Here is a 27,027-nt window from a genome sequence, read left to right on the forward strand (position 1 = left end):
CCACGGACGATCATTTGTAATGAGACTCCTTCCAGAGAATTTTACTGCAAAATACTACTTTGATAGACAGAGATATAATATTTTCACACAATTTTGGGGTTGCTGATATTTTTAGCTGAGGCTATGGTCTAGTTTTTACCACATTAAATTTTACATGTAAAATGAGTACGTGGCCCGTCATTTGATTTTTGCAGTGCAGTGGCTAGTGCTAGTGGACGCTCATCGCCTGGCTCATATCATGAATCGCAAACTGTAATAGAGTAACTGATTTTCCTTTAGAGTTTATGTTGTGATGAAAGAAATAGACTAAATTTTAAATGTTTGATTGACTTAAAGACGCGATAATTATTGTAATTTTGTAGCTAAAAGACGTAGTCTCTCAATGGAATGGGCTCTTGGTTTTAGTGTAACTGGCTTTAGTGCGTCTCTGCTACCTCCTTGGTTTCAGTAACTTCGGTATTTTGGGGGGACGTAGTTTCTAATTTTTCGTCAAAAGACACTAGAACACAATCTGGGAAAAGCACTGGACATTCCCTTGCAAAATAAATTGGCTCCTTTTTTGTATTGGTCTGCGGACTTTTAGGGGTAATTAATACTGGTTCGGGATAAAAAAATCACTGGTCCGGGACTTCGGGTAATTTTCAGGCCCTGCATACGTGCGCATGCGTAGTTATTTACGAACATCTGGGCCTGTCCGTCAAAGGAATAGGGGGATCAAAACGAGGCAATTGCCCCCTATTGGCTTTTCACTTTTTGGAGGCTTTGTTTGTGGCTGATAATTGCACGATATTATGCGAAAAATACGAGGAGATGGCATCGTACTGCCAGTCGTGTAGCAACCATAGTTACTTTGTGAGCTCTCAGGCCAGAAACACTGCTTCACGCCAATCAAAACATAACACGCCAGCAGTTTCATAAACATGTCCTTCCTTGACGCACGTATAAAAGACGGTATGACTGACCGCAAACCACTGAGTAAAACCAGACAGTATCGATAAAAGACTTTCAAATTTGGTTCAAACACACTCATTATATATTCATAAAAATATGAGAGGAATATTTGAAATGGTAAAACTCACTTTCCTTAGGCTCAAAACACTCCCCTCTTCGCCAGCACTTCGATTCCGCTCAGCACCACACGACAACAACAATGCAAACTTTGCTGAACATACTTTCGCTGAACAATTGGCGAAAATCCGAAAATTACCGAAGGATGCATGGTCGGAACTCTTCGGAAAAGAGAGGCGAGAGCAACCTGAGGTGAGGCGAACATGGATGGGTTACGTAACCGCTTCACGCCTTAAAAAATACCCGTTGCGAGTCTGTGTATGTTTGTCTGTGACTCAACGTGACGCTGATGCTTTGCCTCAACCCGGTACCGCGAACGCTTGGCACGCTCAACCTGCAGCGGCAACTACTCAAGTACACTTCGCTACCTCGGATACAGAAGAAACCGTTCTTCCGAAAACCGCTGTTGTTCCTATCTCATTGGTTCTAACCGTTCATTTATCGCTAGAGACTTGCCAGATTTATTGAACGCGTACAATCGCATTATTCAAGAGCAAATCTCTCGTGACTTTATTGAAGAAGTTCCTGATAATGATGTAACTCATGGACATTATCTACCTCACCGCTCTGTTAAGAAAGATTCGACTACAACTCCTATCCGTATAGTTTACGATTGCAGCTGTCGCCAATCAATTGACGCACCCAGTTTGAACGATTGTTTAGGCCAAAAAAGAAATGTTTCTGGTCAGCGCCTGCGTCACTTGAACAATAACACGTCACCTTTTTTTTCAGGTTTTGTGGCCGGCGGCCGCGGCAAACTATAAACTGATTGCTATGACACCAAACCAAAACGGCTGAAGAGAAAGAGAAAATTCTTTGGGGTGCATGATCAGTGACTGCATGAACAGTATATATGTGACTATATTGATAAAACTATAAAACTGACCAGTGTTTCATCTAGGCCAGGCCTAGGTAAGAAATATTAGCAAAGCGTACGGTCCATATCGTCAGGATGGAATTCTAGATAGCTAAGCTACGAAGTCCCACCTATGAGATGTAAAACACAGATAGTTGATGACAAAAGCTAGGTTGTCAAGACGCAATTTTGACGATTTTTCCCGTCATACATGGCGTTTCAACATGGCGGCCTAGGATAACGTCGATGCGAAGGCAGCAGTCGTGGTAAGTTTTTACCGTTATTTTTAGTTTTGAAGTGAGAAATCGTGAAAAAATGTATCGCCTTCCGGGTCAAATATCATGGAAAATGCCCTCGTGAAGTAATTTTGTCGAACGTTTGGTATTTTTAGAGAAGATAGATGTTAATTGCGGACTGCTGTGGGTCTACCAGCAGATCTGTGCGATGAGTGGTATAAAGCCTTGTACCATACCGTGTACCATACTTGTACTGATACGCACGTGGTTTTCTATGGATATCGCACAGATCTGCTTAGATCATCAAATTCTGCTCATCTGCGATGAGTTGGTATAAAGCCTTGTACCATACCGTGTACCATACTTGTACTGATACGCACGTGGTTTTCTATGGATATCGCACAGATCTGCTTAGCAGACCCACAGCAGTCTGCAATTAACATCTATCTTCTCTAAAAATACCAAACTTTCGACAAAATACTTCACGAGGGCATTTTCCATGATATTTGACCCGGAAGGCGATACATTTTTTCACGATTTCTCACTTCAAAACTAAAAATAACGGTAAAAACTTACCACGACTGCTGCCTTCGCATCGACGTTATCCTAGGCCGCCATGTTGAAACGCCATGTATGACGGGAAAAATCGTCAAAATTGCGTCTTGACAACCTAGCTTTTGTCATCAACTATCTGTGTTTTACATCTCATAGGTGGGACTTCGTAGCTTAGCTATCTAGAATTCCATCCTGACGATATGGACCGTACGCTTTGCTAATATTTCTTACCTAGGCCTGTAGGCTACGCGATTGCGCGATTCCCCCTCTTTGGTGTGCTGTGCGCTGCCAATTGCACGTAGAAGGGGCGACCCATTGCGAACTGCACTGAGCTGCCTGGAATGGAATGTCACACTTCGATGCATTTGACCCGTTATCTGCACCTAGCAACTGTTAATAGTGTCACTGTGGCAACAGGCATTGTATAGTGTAGCTAGAACATTTACATGGAAGGGACTAATTTTTGTTCGATTTTGATTCTTTTTGAACTGCTGCAATAAAATGCTGTTGAAACTATACTTCGCGTAAATTTCCGTACGCTGATTTGCATATCGGCCAGTTGAGAGTTATGTTCACAAAAGATTGCCCTAGCCCGATAAGGTTTCTGTGTCACATCATCTCTGTACGATTGAGAAAAGGAGACAAACTCCGAATGTCCATAACACTCTGAAAATAATTCTGATAGCAAAATTTACACGAAAAATTGGACTTTACTGTTACAGAAACGTGTTCAGTGCAGACTGCACAAATGCCACAAGCATAGCGCCTTCGAGCAAGCTGTGGTGTCAATGGGCCCGGTTTTTGAATTCAGTGAACAGACACTGACTCATTTTTCTGGGCAAATAAACTATAAAATTAACTGTCGGAAACAACAAACCTTTCTGTTTGTTATTTTCCCCATTCTAAAATGACTGAAAAAAAGCAACTGGAGCGAATCTGACATCGAGAAAAACTCGACTCCGCTCCTCTAAGTTGTTCGTTTTAGCTCTACAGAGTCAGCACACAAAACTACAAGACCAGCTACATGTAGGTCACTAGAAAAATACAGCTCACTGGTTTGCAAAGGGCAATCTTGATCCAAACTTACAGTAGTGAGGGATGATATGCGCACAGTAAAAAAGTGACAAACAAGCACATTATTTTTTCAGAAGCTACAAAACATTCTTTTTAACTACAACAGATTTTATTCCTTGTTTGTATAATGCAGACAGTTTAGTGAAAAATGAAAAAAATCCCTTGAAGGTACAGTGGGAATGGCTAGCTGTTGTTAATTTTGATGTTAAGCCCTATTAAAGCAGGCTTACAGAATATGTGCAAACAAACATACAGAATATTTTGTTATGAGGGAATATGATACAATTTTTTAGGGATATTAATGCTTATGAATATTAATGAGCTGTCCGCCACTCTTGGAAGCCCTATACATTCACAACACTGATACCCAAATTTGTTGAGTTTTGAAAAAATCTTATGGAGGATGGTCTTTGCAGCCAGCAGCTTGGATTTTGTAAGCAAGTGATTTATGGCTTGTAGTATGTATATCATAAGTGACATCACTGCAACATTAAAACATATATATAAGATGTCATTAAATGTTTCAGTTAAATCCCTCCCAAAGTTTTAAAATCCCTTAACATTCCAGTAGAGGGGGACCAATCCCCCTGGTGTAGTATTCTAGAGAAACACTGACTTACCCTCCTCCCTCACTTGAGGGAAAAAAATATAAAGAAAGACCTGACCAGAAACATTTCTTTTTGGGGGGCCTTACAGACTGGGCCTGCTCTGCTAAACGATATGGCAGCTATACTACTCAGAATTCGATTAAATGAGACTTTTCCACCCTCAACAGAGACACTTCACGTCACTGGACTCTATGTACGGTCTCTCACCCAAGTGTTATGCGTCACTGTATTAGCCACTGTCTATTATATTAGTATAGAATAAAGTAGTCATTTACAGCATTAGACGACTTCGTCTCCCGACTGCTTACTCAGAACTGGTCATATTCCACACATAATTTCTAGTTGCTGGGTGGGGTGCACCGAAGTACAACAACCACAGAATACTTCTTTAGGCCTAAACTAGGTTATTTTGATCTGTGAAATAGCCACCACTTTAGGAAACAACATATAACAACATGCTTGTTGCAGTAGGCCTATCAAAACAAATTTTATTCATGAAAATCGGTGATCAGTTGAGCATTGTCCCTTTGAAACCGGACTCGGAAAGCAACCGAACAGCATGTAGGCCAACACAGCTGTGTCATCGAAGCTCATCTCTTTCCTTAATGACACCACCTATCACTGATATTACTTGTGACTGCTTTTCATACTCTCAATAAACACCAATTACCTAAAATCATGGATCAGGTCGTGATCTCGCAGGTCGCAGTTTCAAACTCGCAGGTGGCAGCTAGGCCAGAGCACCCGGAAGTCGCAGGTTGCAGTTTGACAAACACGCAGGACGCAGGTCGCAGTTTTGAAGTTGCAGGTCTCATGTCGTGACCGGATTTCCATAGCAAACTCACAGGTCTCAACACTATGCGCTTTCTTCACCCTAATATAAATGGACGACTTTGTTTACTGTGATTTATGGGCTAATTCCGCACCGTCATTTCAGGGCAGACAATGGTCGAAATGCACGATTTGCGCAATTGCGCAGTCCAGAGAAAGCACTGCAAATAGCATAAGAGGCCGTGTGTAATTAAAGGACGCGCACGCGGTAAACGCAACATCTGCACCTAGGGGTGGGGAGGGGGTTTGAGTGTATTTCGATTACTGTGCACAAAAATCGCAGTACATGTTTTTATATCGCAACATCTTGCTATACGTTTTCATGTATCGAAAAATATTCGGCTATTTTTGGCGTGTACCAGGCCAGTGCGGCACTGACGCTTCGCCAGCATTCTTTTGACGTACATGTGGTTCAGTGCACATGTAAAATAACCTAAATCATTTTGATTACACTGTTTCAATTCACTTCATTCTATTGGTTGTGTCATTGCCGTGTTGGCGTCGAAAAAGATTAACTTTAGAGGGGATTTATAGGGTGGAATGGTAGCGTATGAGTGATTTCATAGCTAGGGGTTTCATTAATAAGTTTTGAAGTAGGGGGCCAGAATGGAAAAGTAGGCGGCTTGCAGCTGCCATGACCACAAAGCGGTCATCATCGGGGGAGGGTCCCAAAGGCCGGAAACCCTGAAAAATGAGCTGAAATTCACTTTTTACAGCTCACAGTCACTTGATAGTATTTTCAGGAGAATTGTCAGGAGCAATTGTCTGGGGCAATTTGTGTTTATATCATAAAAGCCATTTTCCTGGAAGATTAGGCCTAAATATGATAATTTATAATTAAAAATGATAAAATGTGGTAATGTTGACGATATTTTGAACAAAGAAAACTGAAGTTTTTAGAACCTCTATGCTTTTAGAAGGTAAACTATAATAATTCACTATTATTAATGATATAAATTTGATATGTAGATAATATTAAATTATACAGTGTTACATCTAGACAGGGGGATTAATTTGTCAAGGGGACCACTCCCCCGCCCCCATGTGCCAGTCACACCTTAGAGGTACACGTAGAACACATGAACTGGTGAAATGCCCCCCCCCGCCCAAATTTTCTGGTAAAGGGGGAAATCCCCCTTGTTTAAGCACAGTAAATAAGAAACTTTTCATTAATGTATAATGTTATGCTTAAAATTAAGAACCCTGATGTTTTGTATGGAAATCTGTAGATGATGAACTTTTATACCACCGGGGAGGCAAAAAGGATAATTGATACAACAATGATGATAAAAATTAACAATCATTACCATGGTTCACAAATAGAATCAAAAGACCCTCAAGGTTATTTGACTATATGGGTATGCAAAGTAAGAACCTTGATAGGCCTATAGGATATGAAAATTTGTACGTTCTGAAACTCACATTTGCATTTAACCTGACGATCGCTTTTGAAGTGAATTTAGAGGTCTGGTCGTATTTTAACCACTCTGGGCGACGTTCATATTGGCGTCGATAGACCGAAAAGCAGTAGCAGTACACTCAGTGTGACAGAATTCGGACAGGGTAGTAAATTTCGCCTAAAGTCGTTTCGTAAATGACCAGCAATACGAAATCTTATTACCATACCTTTCGAAACTTTATTGTGGTTATTCTCAAACTCAGTTGATACGACGGGAGTGATATTTCGGGGTCAAAGTTGCCAAAGTTTTGACCCCATGTCGATGTCGTAGTAATCGGACTGCAATCCCAGAAATCGGACGTCGTGTTTGGAATGTGATTAGGAGCTAAGTATTGATAATTTGAAACTTCAAACCACCAATTTTTAATTTCGATGTGTTTAGAAAACTGTATATAAGAATATTTCATGATAATTAGTTATGTTTAATCCATGGACGACTCAACTATATTTCGACGTGTATAGCGCTAGATATCGGACACGGGCTGCCTCTGTGTGTTGCTTTCGGCACCTTGTATCGTACGGTGTGGCTAACTTCGCTAAGTTTGTTCAGTGAGTATTACTTATAATTGTTTCCATTGGATATTTTGTTTGTATTAGAATCGCACAGGCATTATTTAATAATCAATCAATCAATCTTTTATTACTCAACACACACTGACAGAGAGTGTGGTATGGTACATTTCAGATGAAAGAACAACATGTCCAAAACTGAACACCATCAAATAGATATTAAAATCCAAGTAAATTGAATTGAAGTACAATTTATAACTCTGACTGTATTATTTAATACAAATAGCGAGTATATTTCATCGTACGACATTATTTACCTGTCAAGTTTTTACGCGGTAAGTCACTTACTACGTTTACACAATTATGCTAAATATTGTCTGTCCGAAAACTTGTACACTTCATACGTTCATTAAATGTACTTTTTTTCTAGAAACAACTGCGCAGTTTTCGTTAAAACTACATGCAATCGTAGCGAACATGGAAAGAATATTTTCAAAATCATTATTCTCCTCCACATTCTAAATTCAATGCTAAATAAGGACTTTATTCAAAATTTCAGTTACTGTGACCTGACGGCAATATGTTGACAGTATCACTGACGCGGTGTAAGACGACAATTTGTGACCGCCGCTCGTAGCGAACTCAATAGCTTCTACCAAAAAAAACTATCGAAAACGGGACAACAGTGTCACCTGACTTAATATGACGTCACATGACCTGTAAAACGCTACCGATACGGAGCGACGGTGAGTGTAACTAACAGCATGTCATTAAATGTCCGAAAACTGAGGTCGTCCGAAACCTGTCACACTGAGTGTACTAAAATTCGAACTGTAATCGGGAAGTTTTTCCGTGAGAAAAAATCAGGTCATTGCCTTCGAAAACAGTTTAAATCCACGTAATTATCCTTCTCTTGTTTCTTGGTCCACTTCAAAACCGAAGATCGTACAGCGAAGTTTGACCTTGCGATAGCTTCTGTCTTCATTTGTTCATTGACCATTTTGAGTTGAGCTAACGACGGCCGATAGGTGTAGTATGCACGTTTTCATTGGCGTATATAAAGGCCACCACATAGGAATAAGCAATTCAGGTAGCCAATAGCATCTTCCGTTGCAATTCCGATTTTTATTGAGGCAGTATATAGCAAGACTGTGCTGCATCGTAGTACTACAAGACGATCGTAGTAGTCGCTCGTCTTCTAAATTTTGTTTCACATAAAAGCAGTTGAAAAGTTTGATTACACAGCTTGTGAAACTTGTCCGTATCATTTCAGAAAGTAAAAAATGTGTTAGCTATGAAAGAGTTCAAATTTTCCGAAAAAGTAGCCGGCGAAATCTTGAGAGTAACCGGTCAATTTCGCCGGCTGCCGGCTCTTAATGAAAATAGCGATTAAATAGCGATGTAATTATCCATTGTACACGGTATGCTTATACAGAATGAGGCTTGGTTGGATTTTCGCACTTCAAACTTTCATTTAGATGAGGGGGGGGGGGGGGCAAATGCAATTAGTTGCGTTTACCGTGTGCATGTTTTAATCCATGGCCCCTAACATATCGAGATTATGCTCAAATGCGACTGCGCATACCGAATGCGGGGCTCCGCCCTTTACACGTGGCAAGTTTAAAAGAAAATCTTCCATTATAGGCTACTCACACCTTTCCTTCGCCGATAGGAGTAAAAAATAATAGCACTGTATATGTGAAAATACCTTTTTAGAAGGCACCACGGCGCAGTGCTCGGTCTCACTTCAGAGAATGGTGAGTTCCAGACCTGGTTCAAGACCCCGGTAAGTCCCGAAGGATAATATTATATAGGGCTCAGCCCTTGGTGTCGCGCCAGGCGTTGAGATTAAAAATGTTATTTGTATCGATTCATTATTAGTAATATTAAAGGATAAAATATAATTAATTGTTACTTTCTATATACGTTTGTACAAGTATGACCGGTTTACCCTCTGATGACAGTTCACGTAAACGATGTCAGACCCTGTAGGTATAGATTTTCTGTTATGTGTAAAAAAGTTTGACATAAATTTGCAATATTTACCATAATTACTATCTATTGTGTTTAACAAGGGACGTATTGTGCCATCATTAACTTTGCAATAGTAACTGTACCGCCCAATATCCGAAATTGTAAGCTGAAAACCAGCGTTACTTCTAAAATCGGGTAAATTTTGCACGTAGTTATTGACACAGAGGGCGCCTTTCTAAGATTCGATCCCAGCATTCTTTGCGAATGTTCTCGTTCATATGCACGACGGTTTTCTCTCTTCTTGTAATTTTTAGGCGTGATAAGAAATTTTGTATCAGCGACAGGGTGGATAATAATAATTACTCGCTAATAAAAAAGATATATTTTATTAATGGCATGTTATAAAGTAATAGAGAGCACGTTTCGAATTTGTTTATTTACGAGCACTCAAAAAAACATGGCAGCGCCCACGAAAGAAGGGTACACTTCCGGTTAGTCGCATAGTATATTATGAATAAGCGCATGCGTAGTCAGTAAGCCGCTGGCGCGACTATTAAAAATTGCAATTGATCTGATGCGAAAGAAGTACTAATATGTAACAGGTCTGACCTGAGAGCGAGCGCAGCGTAGTATATCGTCATTGATGTTTTCAGGCAATAGCATGCTAATTTCTGTGTTTGATGCATGATTCATAACTTAGCCATTGACTCGTTGAGGTTGAATTGTTGTCAATTGTTTTCTAGAATAACATTTATAGCAATTTAACTCGGAAATGCCAAGTTCACCAACGAAAATTATTTAAAACTGGTAAATTATATGATTCCGATCAGTTTATTATATTAAACAGGGGCGGGAACAGAGGCAGTCTAATGTAAAACACGTACTTGATATTCCCGTCGGTACGCGGTAGCTAGCTCTCAGCACACTATTTTTAATTCTCGCGCGTGAGTTGACCGTTCGTTCTCGCGAGAGTAGGCTTGTTTCAAAATGGCGGCGCCTAGTGATGACCGATCCGGGCCTTCAAAAGTGATCGAAAATAGTCATTTTGAAACAAATTTCACACTTTCTTTGGAACAGAGAGATTCTTTTGTCGGTAATACACATTGTCGAGTAGTTTTTGTGGTAGATGATATCTTTAATTTCACGCAATCCGTGTAAAAGTATTCAAAATGGCCGCCTCCATGGAACTGTGCTCTCTTTTCAAACTCGTAGGTATATAGAGATTCCATTCTAAATTTCTTGTACACGCATTAGTCTTAATGCTCGCTTCGGCCGCTCTCGCTGCGCTCACTATAATACAGTTCAAATAACCATTGAAAAAAACATCCTGTAAATGCCGATGAAACTGAAAACAATAACTTCAGCTATCGTATCATCAAAATGGGTGTGACTCGCAGCGTGTTGGGCGGCGGTAATGCTGCGTGAATAATGCAATGAGCACACTCCCGAGCGCAATATGAAATTATACTTATTACCGAACTGCACTGGCAACTGGAGTCAGACTGATCATGGAGGTACAAAGAGATCGGCCTGACCATGGAGGTAGTAGAGACTACCTCCATGGCCTGACTGACTCACTTTAACACTGTGCATCAAAGACAAAGACAGCTAGTTAAGTACCTGATGCAAGAATGGAAACAACAACGAGACTGACTTGTCGTAAAGTTAACTCCATAATGCTGTGCTTTTGTTCATGTATGTACGTCTTCACAAGTTCACTCGAAAGGGGAGAGAGTTTCCAAAACACGCCTGTGCCTAACTCCAGCGCGTGTAAACTCAAGGTTGACGTAAAAAGTCAAACGAAACAAATACATAGGGAGTGTCTTCATTCAAAAGTGGGTATGGTGAGCTACACGAGTATGCTGAGTAAATCATGAAGTAACGTCTGATAGCTATCTGATACAGCCTACAGGTCCCATGACGGAGTCACGATCGGCAGAAATTATGGGACAGCAGGGCACCAACATAGACCCTAGCTCACTGCATTGATGTTGTATTTGTCCCAGTCCGGTTGGATTCCACTTTCCCGAATATAATATGGTGTTTGTACTTACCCTGTTGTGTGTTATGAGAATATTTCCATGTCAATAAAGTCAGATCCTGGTGATTTTCCCCGTTCGGAGCTGCGCCGATACGTCCAGGTCGCGTTTACCCAACTCAACAACCGCCTGTTGATGGCTGTTCAAATGAATCGCGATACGGCAATAATTTTTAAACTCCGACCGCTTTTCAGAACTCCGTCTGTCCGTTTTGTGTCGCCAATAACCGAAAAAAAACTACAGCAAGAAGATCAAGTTATAAACTTAACTGTCAAAAGAGTGTGTCTTCAACCCAGTCAGTTGACAAAATACGCAAAATTCACCATAAACACAGACGACCTTACTGTTCACATTACCACCTTCCTGTACTGTGCTGAGTGGAAAGTCCATTTCATTTGCATAACAATCTGATTAAGTGGACCATGCTATTGATGGACGGGGCCGACAAGCGAGGTCGTCGGCGAAAATGAACACACCCAAAATTAAATCACTCCGGTGAATGGTACTCCATGGTAGTATTATAGGTTTGTTCATACAAATTTAAACTTGTAAGCCTATATCAACTGCCGTCTTCTTTTCACGATTCCAAGCAAATTAAGTTAGCGAAGTGGGCCTATCCTCAAAAAATGAAAGTAAACAGATTTAGGCCTATAGTAATATTGGATAATATTATATAGGGCTCAGCCCTTGGTGTCACGCCAGGGGTTAAGATTGGCAATGTTATTTGTATTGATTCATGATAAAATGTCATTAATTGTTACTTCATAAACGTTTATATGACAACTATGCCCAGTTTCCCACTGATGAAAGCAGTTCACGTACGTACACGACGTCAAACCCTGCAGCAGAGCAGGTATAGATTTTCTGTAGCGTGTAAAAATTTTGGACAAAAATTGGCAATTTTTACAATGATAATAGCCTATTGCGATAAACAAGGGACGTATTATGCAATCATTATCATTGCAATGGTAACCGCACTGCCCACCTACCACTTGCAAGCTGAAAACTTAACGTTCCGTCTAAAAACTGGCAATTTTTGAATCTAATTATTGACACAGGGGGCGCTCTTCTATAATTCAATCCCAACATTCTTTGCGTATGCACCCGTTCATATGCACGACAGTTTTCTCCCTCTATCTATATTAACGATATTTTGTATCAGCGACAAGGTGCATAATAACATTTACTGGCTAATAAAAGAGGTATATTTTATAAAAGGCATATTATATAATAGTAATTTGTTTCGTTTTTGTTTATTTACGAGTACTCAAAAAAAACATGGCGGCGCCCTTCTTGAAAGAAGGGTACACTTCCGGTTACTCGCATAGTATATTATGAATAAGCGCATGCGTAGTCAGTAAGCCGCTGGCGCGACTATTAAGTTTGGGACTCTAACAGGTATCAGTTCGTGAACGAGTCTCGCGAGAATTCACCAAAACGAGGCTGAACATGACCAAGGTCGATCGCATCAAGGCCGTGAGACGGAAATGTTAACTTAAAATAGCACTGACAGGTACAGGTAGTCCTTGCAAATCCCTAAAATAACAGCTAAAGCGCATGCGTGAAGGTTGCCCTCTAGCGACGATACTCATTGTAGCGTTTCTCAAATATAATTTTTACTATAACCCAAACGGGATTCGAACCCCCACACACTCAGCAACATCGCCTAGCTGCTAGGCCTCACACAAAAACCAGTCGGCTACCGTTTACCGTTTCTCATCCTGAACTTTTGCGCCGAAGAAAGTATCTCCCCTTTAAAAGTGCAGAAAATTAAGCATAAAAAATGAGGCGATTTACTGAAGCCTTGTATCTCTAAAGTGGCCAATATAAATTTACTAAAAAAACATAAATGAACTATTACTGATTGTCACTGATTTTTCTGAAATGCACACTTGTATATTGAGCCAGAAAGGGAAAAAAATTACAAGTATCACAGCTTCAAGGCTATACCTGAGTTCAGTTATTTTAACAATTATTGTTCTAAAAGAACGGTTATGCGATTTACCTAAACTAAAATACGTATTTTTTATAAATCTTATACAATTTGATGCAATAAGTATCTTATAACAATACAACAACAATAGGCCCTATAAACTTTATTTTAACTCTATAGCCATGATAGGTATACGCCTCTTTTCACAAGGGTCAAACACAAAGAAAACTTATACACAGAAGACAGAGTACAGGATGATAACAACAACGTTACAACACAGACAGGTTTCATGTAAAAGTGTCGAAAACGCTTTGTCAATAAAATTTGTAACAAGCCTGCTTAAAACCTCTGACACTTGTACAACTTCTTATTGCTGAAGGCAAATTGTTGTACAGGTAATTACTCAAAAAGACTGCTTAAATAATTCGGTTCTAGCAAATGTAACTTGTAGAGCTTTATTACCAATAAATCTTAAAATCTTTGTGGATCTTTGTACTTCGTTGTTATATCCCGGATGTATGGAGGAGACTGGCCACAACATACCCTTGTAAACAGACACTATTAGGTTGTACTTATAGCGATGGGATAGCAGATACCATTGTAGAAGTGTAAACATTTCAATGGATGAGGTACCAATGTCACAATTCAAAATCAGTCGCATTGCCCGCTTTAAAAGACAGTTCAAGTGATCCATATCCTTTTGACTACAACAACCCCAAATACCGAGACCATAATCAAAATATGGTAAAATGAAACTGTTATAAAATTGACGCCTTGCTGAAACTGGTCAAAATGCTTAAATTCTGGCAAGAAGATACAGATTACTCTTTATTTTTTCACAATACTATCAACATGTAATGTTTATGATAAATGACTCTGAATCTTCCACACCAAACAGCTTTTCACTTTCTACATTTTCAATATCACTGTCACCCATATTATAATGGAACTTTGAGTTCATTTTCAACAAAAATTCATAAAATTGCAGCGAATCTAGATTGTAATGATGATTAATGTCTTTAATGGCAATAAATCATTGTTGTAATGACATGTCAAAAAGAAATTTAAATGTTTCAGTCTTGTCACGCATAACGTTCACTGGCCGTCAGTCCATAGTGATGCTGATCTGAAAGAATAAGTTCACACCACTTATTAATATGCATGCATATTAAAAACCAGCAAATTTATCATTTATTATACATATGTTTTAAAAGTATTTGTCAATGATTATTTATCAAGTCCTCAGTCAATTGTTAGGACAATTTAGTGCGTAAATTGTACAAAGAATGACACTCTTTGAAAATTATCACTTCAATGGATAAACATGCATGATATATTAACAGATATCAGTAGCAGATACTGTTATATAAAACAGGATTTTCACAAAACATCCTTCCATATCAGCTGTTCTGTGGAATCGTCCGACTGAAATGCTCTCATTTGTTTCTGACAGGATCTCATCTCACAAACTTAATGCACATCCTATGTGAACTCCCAATAGACTCCCTATACTTGATATGAACTTCAGCCTAATTAGTATACAGCATCGCCCTCTAGACTATCATTTTCTCTTATGTGTACAGGTGAAACTAAAAAATGGTCACTGCTATGGCTAAAGACGCGGGTCATAGGAAGGGGACTTTGTTTTTTTCATGTTTAATACTACGTCACATTGTAAACACTCAGAGAAAAATCAAGAAGAATCGGAAATCGTACCCAAAAATGCAAGAAAATCGTTATTGACGATAAACTATAACAGGTATGGATTCAGAGACGTATTGGAAGCCATCGATGCTGGTTATTGAGTAAACTATAGCTTTTTGACAGGAAAATCCGACTCCGAACTCGGCCGTACGTGCGTATAGCGGCTATTATGTTTCTAGGGCCTAATGCATACCAAAGCGGCCATCACTGTATATCGAACAGCAAGTGATTGTGGCTCGAGGGTAACTTGCACTGTATTGTTTTTGAAATTCCGCGACGGTTATAGCTATTCTGCATGACAATACATTAAGTAAGCGACATGTCAACTTAATGCTTCCCTAACAAATAACTGGATTAAACGACCGTGATACTAAATATGAATATTGTGAACGAAGTTATCATCAATTATATCGCCTGGAAAGTTAATGTACTTCCGGTTTTCAGGTGTCTGCATTTCATACGCTATCGTACTGTCAAATGACCTCCTCCAGAAGCGATATTCACAAAATCTATTCCTATACATAAACTGTTACGGAAATTACCAAAATTGTTCAAGATAAGGCCGTGAGACGAAATGTTAACATCAGAAAGCAGGACATAATACCGACAACTTTCTCCTAACGATGCAATCCACTATCGTCAGCAATGTCAATTTTCTTTGGGCATATTTACATTATTTAGAGGAGGATTACTGCATGAACGGTCAATTTTGATCGGAGACCAGTATGCTTAAAATAAGATTACTTAAAATATTCGATCTCAAACTTACTTGGCGAAATTAAACGAAACTTTGGAGAGCTCCACCTACCTGGACCGTCACCCAGTCAGTCTGATCTTGCTCTGAAGCGCACGCCAGGACCCCTTGGCAACGATGGAATTTGGCATAAGCATGCTTAGCAACAACGGAAAAATCGCATATCTGCGTCCGCACTGCATCGCCACTATTTATTTTAGGTACGCTGCTCAGCTCTGAAGTTCTGTGTAGTTCATGTTGAACAGTAGACGTCGCTTTTGTCGGTAATCAGTCTTAACTAAAAAAAGACTGAGTATGTAATATTCCGGGGTAAAAATAGACTAGTACAATGCCAAGGCATAATCAGTATTAAAGGGGAACAGATTTATGAAGTTCAAAGCACTCAATACATTGGAGTTGACCTAGATAATAAACTTACCTGGAAAGAACATACAAATAAAGTTAACAAAATAATAAGTTCTAAGGCAGGTATATTATATAAAATTAAGCACATTGTCCCCAACCAACATTGTTACTACTTTATAATTGTTTCATTTTACCACATATCTCTTATTCGTTAGAAGTATGGGGGAATACGTACGCAACTTACCTTAAGCCTATATATCTTACCCAAAAACGAATAGTACGTACTCTTACAAACTCCAACAGATTTGAGCATACACAACCATTGTTTCATGAGTTGGAAATTCTTGATGTCTTTAAGACAATATACTTATCAAACTGTACTTTTTGTTCATGATAATATAAGTGGAAATTTTCCTTCAGACATTCCTTGTTACTTTTTAAGCATTGAACATCTGTATCCTACTCGGTCGAAAGACAAGGGAAATCTTCTCATCCCTAAATATACCACTAATATAGGACAGTGTTCAATGAAATACTCTGGTGTTACACTCTGGAACCAAATCCCAGAAAGTATAAGGTCTTTGAGATCTAAGTCAAAAGTTAAAAGAGACCTGAAACGTCATCTCTTGTTTACCTGACAGGTTTATTCTCTCTCATGTATATTTTCTACCACAAATTTTATAATTTTATAATTTATGTACTTACATTGACATAGAATTTATTTCAAATATCGAGGATAGGTCACAATGTTCAACATGACGCCCTATGGCAAAATTATAGATTCAGCAATTGTGAATGGTAGGGGCTGGACTCGATTAGTATGTTACTATTTTCTAGTCCCTACCCAATTTACTAATCCTTAATGTGTCTGTATTTTTCTTTTTCTTTTCTGTTCTATTGGGAAATAAAATATCCTTATCTTATCCTTATCCTATCCTTAACTCGCCACTGGTTCTCCTCGCTGTAACTCAGGTAAGAATCTACTTCTTCTTTTTCAATGCGTTTCATGAAAAAAGGAATACAGTAGTGATTTTCGCATGCTTTCACGGTGGTTAAGAATGACCTCGATACGGTAGCATATAAGTTGCAGTCCACAGTTGCGAGTGGAGTGATACGTACCGGCCGCCGCGTACTATGCATAGAATTATTCTATGCATAGTACGCGGCGGCCGGTACGTATCACTCCACTCGCAACTGTGTTGCAGTCATACTATAGTCAGGCGAACTAATGTCGACTGCTGTTATCTTGTGCATTCCAAGTCCGTTTGAAATATTGCGTAATATTTTTCGGTACTTTTAACTGCTGGCACAGAGTAACATACACAGAGTGGCAACACCTATTGTTTAAGGCGTGAAGCGGTTACGTAAGCAATCCATGTTTGCCTCGCCTCACGAAGCTCTTGGCTCTCTTTTCCTAAGAGTGCCGACCATGCACCCTTCGGTAATTTTCGGATTTTCACCAATTGTTAAGCGAAAGTATGTTCGACAAAGTTTGTGTTGTTGTTGTCGTGTGGTGCTGATCGGAATTGATGTGCTGGCAAAAACGGGAATGTTTTGAGCTTCAGGAAAGTGGGTTTTACCGTTTTAAAAATTCCTCTCATATTTTTATGAATATATAATGAGTGTGTATGGACCAAATTTGAAAGTCTTTTATCGATACTGTCTGGTTTTACTCAATGGTTTACGGTCAGTCGTACCGTCTTTTACATGTGCGTCAATAAAGGACATGTTTATGAAACTGCTGGCGTGTTATGTTTTGATTGGCGTGAAGCAGTGTTCTGGCCTGAGAGCTCACAAAGTAACTGTGGTTGCTACGCGACTGGCAGTACGATGCCATCTCGTCGTATGTTTCGCATAATCTCGTGTAATTATCAACCACAAACAAAGCCTCCAAAAAGTTTAACACTTTTGAAGCTCATTTTAATATGAAAAGCCAATAGTCTACCGAGACGACCATGGAACAAAAGGCATGCAAGTGTTGCCACTCTGTTCATGTTACTCTGTGCTGCTGGTAAGAAGTTAAAGATAAAATCGGGCAATATTTACATGTATCTCTTCTACATCAGTTGTAACGACCGGGACCATTGCTGGCTCTACGAGTTTGTCGATAGAGCGAGAGTCCGGCAATGTCCATGGCACAGTCAGTGACTCAGTGGGCTATGGCTTTACCGATTTCGGACTTCAGAGATGGCGTACTAAAACTTAAGCTTTATTCCTGACTTGCTGTGGATCATAGTTTTACCAAACTCCCGCTGTTGTTTGTGGTAGGGACAAGTTAGTAAAGTCGAGTTACGGGACTGAAGGAAGCCATAGCATTCTGTATGATTTCGTCTGTCAGTACAGAGAACTTCTTCCTCTCCATGTCTATGCTCAGACACCTTTATGTCACTTCAGACAGTGTATAACCAACTCAATCGTTATGTTTTTGGGGGTTTTATTTTTATCCCCAATCATCCTCTTCAAAAAATGTTCGGTCAGATGTATTTTTGAGATGAAATTGATGAGTTTGCTGTTTTTGTCATTTGTGGAGTAACTGTGTTTGTACTGAATTTTTCTAGAACAGTGACAGCAGTATGGCCTCCCAGAGTGATATCAGCCAGACACTGACAGCAATGGAGGGACAGGTTTGTGTTTCTTCATTGCATGACATTAAACAGTTAAATGTGAAACAGCTTAGAGCCTTGCTGAAGGAAAATGGTGATTGCAATTGTCCACCCAAGTGTAGAAAAGCAGATCTTGTATTGAGGGCTTATGCAGTGCTATGTACTGTAGGTGATTGCAGTGCTGGAAATCCACATGACTTAGATATCAGCAGGGATGTTACATATGAAGATATGTTAAAGGAGACAGTTGGAGAAGTTGGTGTAGTGACTTAAGAGAGGTTCCACCACTGACATTTATTCAGCTCTATGAATATTTAGTTATAAAGACGAGAAGATATAGTATGAATAAACTTGACATTGGCAGAATTAAATATAAGAGACTCAAATCATATAAATACTTCTATGAAGGCAACATTAAAGATATTCAAGTTTTGTCAAAAGATCATCATAAATATGTGAAAGCTAAAGTGATACCCTCGATGAAAACAAAGCCGTACATGGCGATGCTTGTCTTTACACTGAGCTCAGGAGAAGTTGTCAAGGCAGCTTGTGAATGTCCAGCAGGGTAACTGATGAAATCACAGGGACAGTAGCTGTAACTGCTGATTTCATTTTATAATCCTTTTTCTTTTGTTTATCAAATGCAGTTTCTCCTTGTTTCCAAGGTTGATCTCAGTGTGCCATGATAACATAGATATTAAGGCATGTGCCTTAATGCATTTTAAAAAAATTAAAAAATATAACTGATGATACACAAAACAAAAAGATTTAAGATTATCAACATGAGCAGCTGCCAGTCCCATATGTCATGTTAGTCATGTTATCATTATCATGTTTTTTAGTATCCGTAAGTTATAATTTAGCCTTTTTATTTGGGTATCTTATTTCAGTGATTTATCTCTCTTATCCTGTTTTAGTTTCTACCGATTTTTAGTTTAACAAGTTGAAAAGTTTCATATTGAATATTTATCCAGTACTCATAATGTTACAGAGAGACAGTTGCTGTAACCTTTGACTCTATCAGTTAGATTGTTATTTATGCAACAACTTCAATTTCTTGTGCCACTCCCTACAATATGCCAACAGTTCCGCTATTCCTGAAATTGTAGAAATTGCAGTTGATGCACATGACAGTTAAATACCGAAGATAGAAATAAGCTATTGTTGGTATATTTGCACTTAAAACATGATAATTGTAGTTCTGATGGTAGTTCTGATACTTGTAATTTTCTTGATCATTTTTCGTTATTGTCTGTACAGTGTCAAAGTGTAAACATAGGTAATGTGCATGCTAGAATATTAGAGCTAGCCTAGAGCTTGTATCTGAGTAATTCCACAATCAAAACACAGAGTATTGTGTTTGACGTTGTATTGGTCACATATTGACTGGCCATGAGGGTAACAGCATGTTTGCTGCCCGAGGGCTTTAGACTCTCCCCAAAACAATCTGGTTCATGTAGCCATTAACAGAAGGAAATGGACTGTTTTGGGGCAGCTCTAAGGTCAGAGGGAAAACAAACGTATAATTTTACATAATTATGGCCAGTCAATATGTTTTGTAACACACCTCATCAAATGTCTTCACCCAAAAATTGAGAAGTTCCTTTGCTATCACCACTCTTTCCATCTTCTTTACATATTTCAGAGTGTGTGCATATGTAGACAGCAATTTCAAACTTCCCCAGTCAATAGTTTTTGACTGTTGATTGTGGAAACTGTGAATAGGTAACTTGAACTGCATATTTCAACATCAAAATGATGTTTACCATGTGACCATAAATTCACATACCACACCGGGGAGTTTGGATGAAGTGTGTTACAATATAATTTGTATCATTTATAAGAGCTGGCAGTGCAGGTACAGCCCTGGCTAAAGTAGCAGATCTTTATGTCTATGGTGTCATTGTGTAAACTTGGAAAATTGTAAAGTATTTTTGCTGTACAGTATGAGCTTACTTTATCCTGTATGTTTATAGGCGTGGAAATCATGGACTTGGAAAATGTTCACATGTTGGTGGTGTTCTGTTTGCTCTTGAAGACTTTCACAGACGTGGCCTTCATGATCATCCAGAGCCCTTATCATGTACTTCAAGATTGTCAGTGTGGGTAGTACCCAGGAATCTCAAGGTATGCTTATCTCAATCAGTGTAGTGTTGTTTATTATTACATACAGTGTACCGGTACTTGCATTGGAGCATGTGCTTATCATACGTATCTGCATTGCAGTGCAATACCAAACACATTAACACATTATGCAATGAAACTATGTTAATGAGCACTGGTAGCAGAGTTTTTTTGTTTGTAAACAACTGGTGTTTTGTAAGCAAACCAAAAATGGTCATCTGCAAACTTACAGCATGGAAGATTTCACAGTCAATTGCTAAGGCAAAGCTAAATCTACCATATTCAGTCTTTAATGAGATTGTTTTTTGCTTTTTTTTCCAATCATGATTGCAGCGAAAGGCTTGAGTGAGAAATTCTCCAGCAGTACACTATACTTTGGCCCTCAAACAAGTTAACAACACTCTACCCATTCAAGACCAGTGCTGTGGTGCAATTAGCCATTTAGAATTTAATGATGTCATTTTTTGTAAAACCTGACTGTGGAACTGTGACTTTAATATATATCCCCATGGTGTTTTTAAAGAGCGAATTTTTCTGTTTTGTCTATTATAGGTTGACCCAAAACCCTTGAATGAAATCACCATATTTCAGCCACATTATGGCAGGACAGGAAAGTTGATGTGTCAGTCATCTGCCAGATATGATGTCAGGGCACCTCAGGATCGTCAACTTGGTGAAAGATTTCCAGATTTGTGCAACACATTACAGCAGTGTTTGCCCTCATCATCATTCTTTCTGTTTCATGACATTCATCCCCATCAACGTTTAGAGTGCACTGAAGCAAATGTTCCTATCACTGTCGATGACTCCACCCACGTCACCATGCCTTTCAGTGATGACTATGACATCAGCTCAGCAGAATTTAAGGACATGGTTGATTATCAAATCAATAATATTAAAATATCAAGTGCAGAAGTAAATGACATAAAACTAAAAACATAAGAACAATCACATTCAAAAGAATGGGTACACATAAGAAAAACAAAGCTCACTGCATCTAATTTTGGTGTAGCAATAAAATGTAAAGTTGAACCTTCAAAATATCTAAGAAATATATTATATACAGATATCAAAACAACTGCTATGAAATATGGCAATTTGTATGAAAATATTGCAATCAAAAAATACCGGTATATTGAAATGAAAAACCAAATGGGTCTTGATGTTTGTGTTGAGAAAATTGGTTTATGGGTAAGTTTAGAAAAGCCATATTTGGGTGCAAGTATTGATGGCCTTGTGAAGGGAGATCCAGAAGGAGAAGTGGTACTTGAATGCAAATGCCCTTCATCAAAAGCAGGTATGACAGTTGAAGAGGCATGCAGGGACAAATCATTCTGTCTCAAGATAGGTGAGGAAGGTGCCCGGTTGAAATCCAACCATGCTTACTGGCATCAAATTCAGGGGCAATACAGGAATGAAGTGTGCTGATTTTGTCATTTTCTTTGGTGAAGAAATGTCATTGTTTATTCAAAGAATTTATTTTGACAGAGACTGGTGCAAAACATGTCTGCCTGCAGTGGATTATTTTTATCGAAGGGCTCTTTATCCTGAAATTCTAACAGAGAGTTGAAAGGGGGCTTTGTCTGTATAAAAATATGGGTTAGGAACAATATGCGCCCTAATTGATGTTATACTCACTGTGCTCTGTACGATCTTTGAACTCTTTGAGCAAGACTGCTTTTTATCGACACTTTTAACATTGTATATTGTGAGATGAACTGAAAAGCAGATTTTTACTGTTTGTACTTCTTCCATAAGGTTTATTTTTGCAAAAGATTTTTCAGCATATTTGTATATACAATCAAATTTACTCCTTTTGGCTTGTTGCAGATTCAAGTCTGGAATGTTGTAAGCATGCATATCTTGATATTGGAACGATTGTATACCAAATATGATCACAGCATGACATTCGTATCTGATTCAGAAGGATATTGTGAGAAGATATATCACAATGTCAGACCTCCCTTACAATGAGAATTGTACAGCTTACGGTACACAGAGTCAGGAACACCAACAGAAAGTGTCTCAATGTATTTTTTTATCCTGCTTTCTGTATCTGTTTGCCTCTGTCCATTCTTTCTGTATGATCCTGGCTAAAATATTTCCAAACCTCTGGTGTACGTTGTTTAGGTATTCTGGCTTGGTCAGCTCTGCCTGTCAGACAAGTAAGTTAATTGCAAATATTTCAGCCAGGGTCATGGAGAAATGACAGGCAGAGACAGATGGATACAGACAGACAGACAGACAGAAGAGCCATACAAGGACGCCATTTTTGTTTCCGTTGTGTCTCAGTCTATTATGGCAGTATTTAGTACACAAAATATACACTCAAATATATATGGGATAATCTTATATGCAGTGTTAAAACTTATGTGTGGTTGTCGTGAATCATGCTGGTTTTTATCTAGCTAACTCAAACCAGGTGAAATTTAGGCCATCCCAAAGAAACAGGTGCATAAGGGGTAAAATCAAGCAGAGACATGATTTCTTTGACTATTATTTATTTCTGTAAATCTGTAAGTAGAAAATGCTATGTCAACTATTGTCTTACAGTATTTTTATGACAAGAACATTGATTGGTAAGAAAGAGTTCATTCTTACAATTTTCCATCAGCAATATCATAATACTGTAGAATAAAGTTGTACAAAATAGTTGTACAGTTAAAATGGAACACAGACTCCTGCCTTGTATTCATTCCTGAGAAAAATGATTTTTGATGAAACTTAAGTTCTCACTGACAATAAACAAGTTCACTGGAATATCGACTGACATTTTGAAGTATGGTTAATAGTTATAAGGTGACCAACATTTTGAAGTACTTGCTCACAGTGATAGATTGACTAACATTTGAAGTATTGGCTGACCTGAAGTATTGGCTGACAGTGACAAGGTGAGTGACATTTTGAAGTATTGGCTGACAGTGATAAGGTGAGTGACATTTTGAAGTATTGGCTGATATTTTGAAGTATTGGCTGACAGTGATAAGGTGAGTGACCTTTTGAAGTATTGGCTGACAGTGATAAGGTGAGTGACCTTTTGAAGTATTGGCTGACAGTGATAAGGTGAGTGACCTTTTGAAGTATTGGCTGACAGTGATAAGGTGAGTGACATTTTGAAGTATTGACTGACAGTGATAAGGTGAGTGACATTTTGAAGTATTGGCTGACAGTGATCAGGTGAGTGACATTTTGAAGTATTGGTTGACCGTGACAGGTGGGTGACATTTTGAAGTATTGGCTGACAGTGATAAGGTGAGTGACCTTTTGAAGTATTGGCTGACAGTGATAAGGTGAGTGACCTTTTGAAGTATTGGCTGACAGTGATAAGGTGAGTGACCTTTGAAGTATTGGCTAACAGTGATAAGGTGAGTGACATTTTGAAGTATTGACTGACAGTGATAAGGTGAGTGACATTTTGAAGTATTGGCTGACAGTGATCAGGTGAGTGACATTTTGAAGTATTGGTTGACAGTGACAGGTGGGTGACATTTTGAAGTATTGGCTGACAGTGATAAGGTGAGTGACCTTTTGAAGTATTGGCTGACAGTGATAAGGTGAGTGACATTTTGAAGTATTGGCTGACAGTGATAAGGTGAGTGACATTTTGAAGTATTGGCCGACAGTGATAAGGTGAGTGACATTTATACAGAATATAGGCTGACACCAGACAGGGATTTTATGAATATGACACGTTTCCAGATCTGTTGAGGGGCAATTGATTTGGTAGGAGAAGTAAAGGGGGTAGGAAGTTTGTCAAATAGGAACATACTATAACTAATTCATTGATAATGTGTTTAAGTGAGAGGGGGATGACTCCATTTAGGATGTGATAATTTTTAATTCTCCCTATAGCTCTTTCAACATGAATCCTGACACTTGCAATGTTGATGGTATCTGATACTTCCTTAGAACTTAGTTGGGCACGGTCCCCTTTAAATGGAGGTATGTTCAGCGTTATACCAGGAGATAAGATATCCCTAATTTCAAACCCCCTGTCAGCCATAATGTTATCTCCTTCATCTAGTTTTTCGAGGATGCCACAGTCCCTAGTGATTCTGTAATCTGAGACCCTCCCACCCCACAAATCAGAAACAAATATAACTTGACCATTTGGGGAAATTCCAACCAAAACTTTCCAAGTATTATGGTGCTTATAAGATGACCAAGTTTGTGACTGTGCAAGCATGGAAGAAGGAACCTCAATAAAGAATTCTGTGCAATCAATTATGACACGTGTTGTAGGATAAAGTTCATATGCATGGGGAATATTCTTTCTTACAGAGAACTGAGAAGGAAAAGGAAACAATAGCAAAAGCTCATGAGAAAGGAAAATTATCCAGGTTGTAAATATCTTTGATACAGCAGATGGGGAAATGCCAAATCGGTCAGCCAAGTCCTTCACAAACAATCCAACTTTACATCTTACTAGTACCATAAAAAACTCATCTAATAAGCTAAGCTTACGTTTTGGTCCAGGTTTTGACTTGGAATGATCTTGATAAGGCATGGATGCTTTCATCTGTCTCTCACCTTTCCAATACTTCAATTTTTTGGCTTTTGGTTCAAGATAGTGAAAAAAGGCATAAAAACTTGCATAATTTTGAAAACCAGTATAAAATTCGATTGCATCATCATCTTTAAAATTATCAACACAACATTTTCTATTTTGAAACTCATCTAATTCAATCTGCATTTGCCCAAGTTTACATTTCAACATCTGAATCTCTGTAGTGCACTCTGACAGTTTTTTCTCTAAACATAAAATATACTCTCTGAGTCTTTACACAAATCAATGGTATCAAGGTAAGACGGCTTTGTAAAAGAATAAGAATGGTCTTCAGTATGGGGTGGATGTGGTTTGATATCTTGAGTGTCAGTCTGTACAGAAGCATCTCTGAAAAATATCTGAAAAATATGAAGAGAATGAGATAATTTTTCAGGTGGTTCCATAAACAAAAATCAATTAATACATTTGATATTATTAACAATGTCATATATGTTTGGATGATGACCAATGATGTCTGTGTACAACGTGAAGCAACTTTCAAATTGTTTGCTTAATACGTATACATTGTATCAGATAGTCTAATATATCATTATAATAGTATCCATAAAAGAAACAAAAAGTTTTTAAAGAATAGAATTTGGTCAATTTGATGGTTACCATAAATCAGCACTTTTGATGATTATCTATATTTGAATAATGGGATACATTATTGATGAATGTTATACAATATTTATATGCTAACCTTTCTATCTGTCGAATGTTCAAAATGTAATCGTCTAACTGCTTTAGATTTTACTTCTGCTGTAATTCTCTGTCTTGGTTTTTTACGACCAACACTTTTAGCTTCTGACAGGACGGACTCAGGGACAGCTCCTATGGAAATGTACAGATTGATGTATAAACCAAACCAAATAATATGTTTCATATCTATAACATGAATGACCATCAATTAGTGAAAATTACAACATAATTTAAAATATAAATAGTGTATATGCATACTCCAAGTTCACAACAGCAAAACCTTTGTTTGAAAAATGTCCATAAATAAAGAATTACACAAAATCTTGTCAACCAAAAGATTTTCAGCATGTCTAGATCAAATACTGTCATACATAATAGTTTTTTACCTATCTCTTGAACACTATTTAATTTTTTTTCAAAAATATATAACTGGAATTATTTTACTCATACCTGGTTTCAATTTCCAAATTTTAGCTCCAAGACAAACTGCTATATCTTCCTTTTTGAAATTCTTATGGCATATCACTGTTGACTTAGTGACTTTAAAACCATCTCGCCCATCTTGCCCGCATATCTTGCTGCACCATATATTCTTCATGGAAGGCTTAAGGAGGAAACCTAAACAGGTGGATTCCAGTCGAATTTCCTTGGCTGTCCCTGGCCGTATTTACACAACCATAAGCACAGCGCTGTCTTCCTCTGCTGATTCTCGTTTTCTGTAAAGATAATAACAGTAAGATTAATAATAATAATAATTACATAATAATAATAATAATAATAATAATAATGGCTTGCTGCGTTTGCATAACATCTAAATATCACGAAAACGTTAAAAAAACAACTACAACTTAATTATGATTATTTTACTTCAAACGGAGTGCAGCTGATTGTGAGATTGCGATTTTATCAGCATGACAATAAAGAACAAATTCAAATTGGATATGAACGTCCTCGAAATCAAAGCCTTAAAAAAAGTCAGAATACCACCTGCAAGACTTAAGACCTCAGCTACTAAAAGTCAATCGATTCACTATCTGTACCCTGTGGTCACAGGAACACACGCATCGTAGAGCGAGCCAAGCGCTTGCTGTGACAGATACCTAGTA

General features: G+C 38.4%; 3 long non-coding RNA genes across 4 annotated transcripts in view; 1 reads left to right on the plus strand and 2 right to left on the minus strand.

Annotated features, from left to right (window-relative positions):
* Positions 1 to 11,744, minus strand: part of LOC139129095 (uncharacterized) — a 113,584-nt gene extending 101,840 nt beyond the window's left edge. Inside the window, exon 1 of the long non-coding RNA XR_011551505.1 lies at positions 11,226 to 11,744. This is a non-coding gene — a long non-coding RNA (uncharacterized lncRNA). The remainder of the gene's footprint in view (positions 1 to 11,225) is intronic.
* A 5,155-nt stretch (positions 11,745 to 16,899) lies between these two features.
* LOC139129105 (uncharacterized) lies at positions 16,900 to 23,345 on the plus strand. 2 transcript variants are annotated; one of them, XR_011551511.1, is made up of 4 exons: positions 16,900 to 16,918; positions 18,505 to 18,570; positions 20,526 to 20,676; positions 21,226 to 23,345. It is a non-coding gene; the product is annotated as an uncharacterized lncRNA (long non-coding RNA). The 2 variants fall into 2 exon arrangements; XR_011551510.1 differs by lacking the exon at positions 16,900 to 16,918 and having other exon boundaries at positions 18,425 to 18,570.
* LOC139129106 (uncharacterized) lies at positions 23,158 to 26,639 on the minus strand. The gene is made up of 3 exons (XR_011551512.1): positions 26,372 to 26,639; positions 25,923 to 26,053; positions 23,158 to 25,578 (listed from the first exon to the last, which is right to left on the minus strand). It is a non-coding gene; the product is annotated as an uncharacterized lncRNA (long non-coding RNA).
* Positions 26,640 to 27,027: the final 388 nt, after the last annotated feature.

This window comes from Ptychodera flava, unplaced genomic scaffold (assembly GCF_041260155.1).
Source record: "Ptychodera flava strain L36383 unplaced genomic scaffold, AS_Pfla_20210202 Scaffold_91__1_contigs__length_413411_pilon, whole genome shotgun sequence".
Lineage (NCBI taxonomy): Eukaryota > Metazoa > Hemichordata > Enteropneusta > Ptychoderidae > Ptychodera > Ptychodera flava.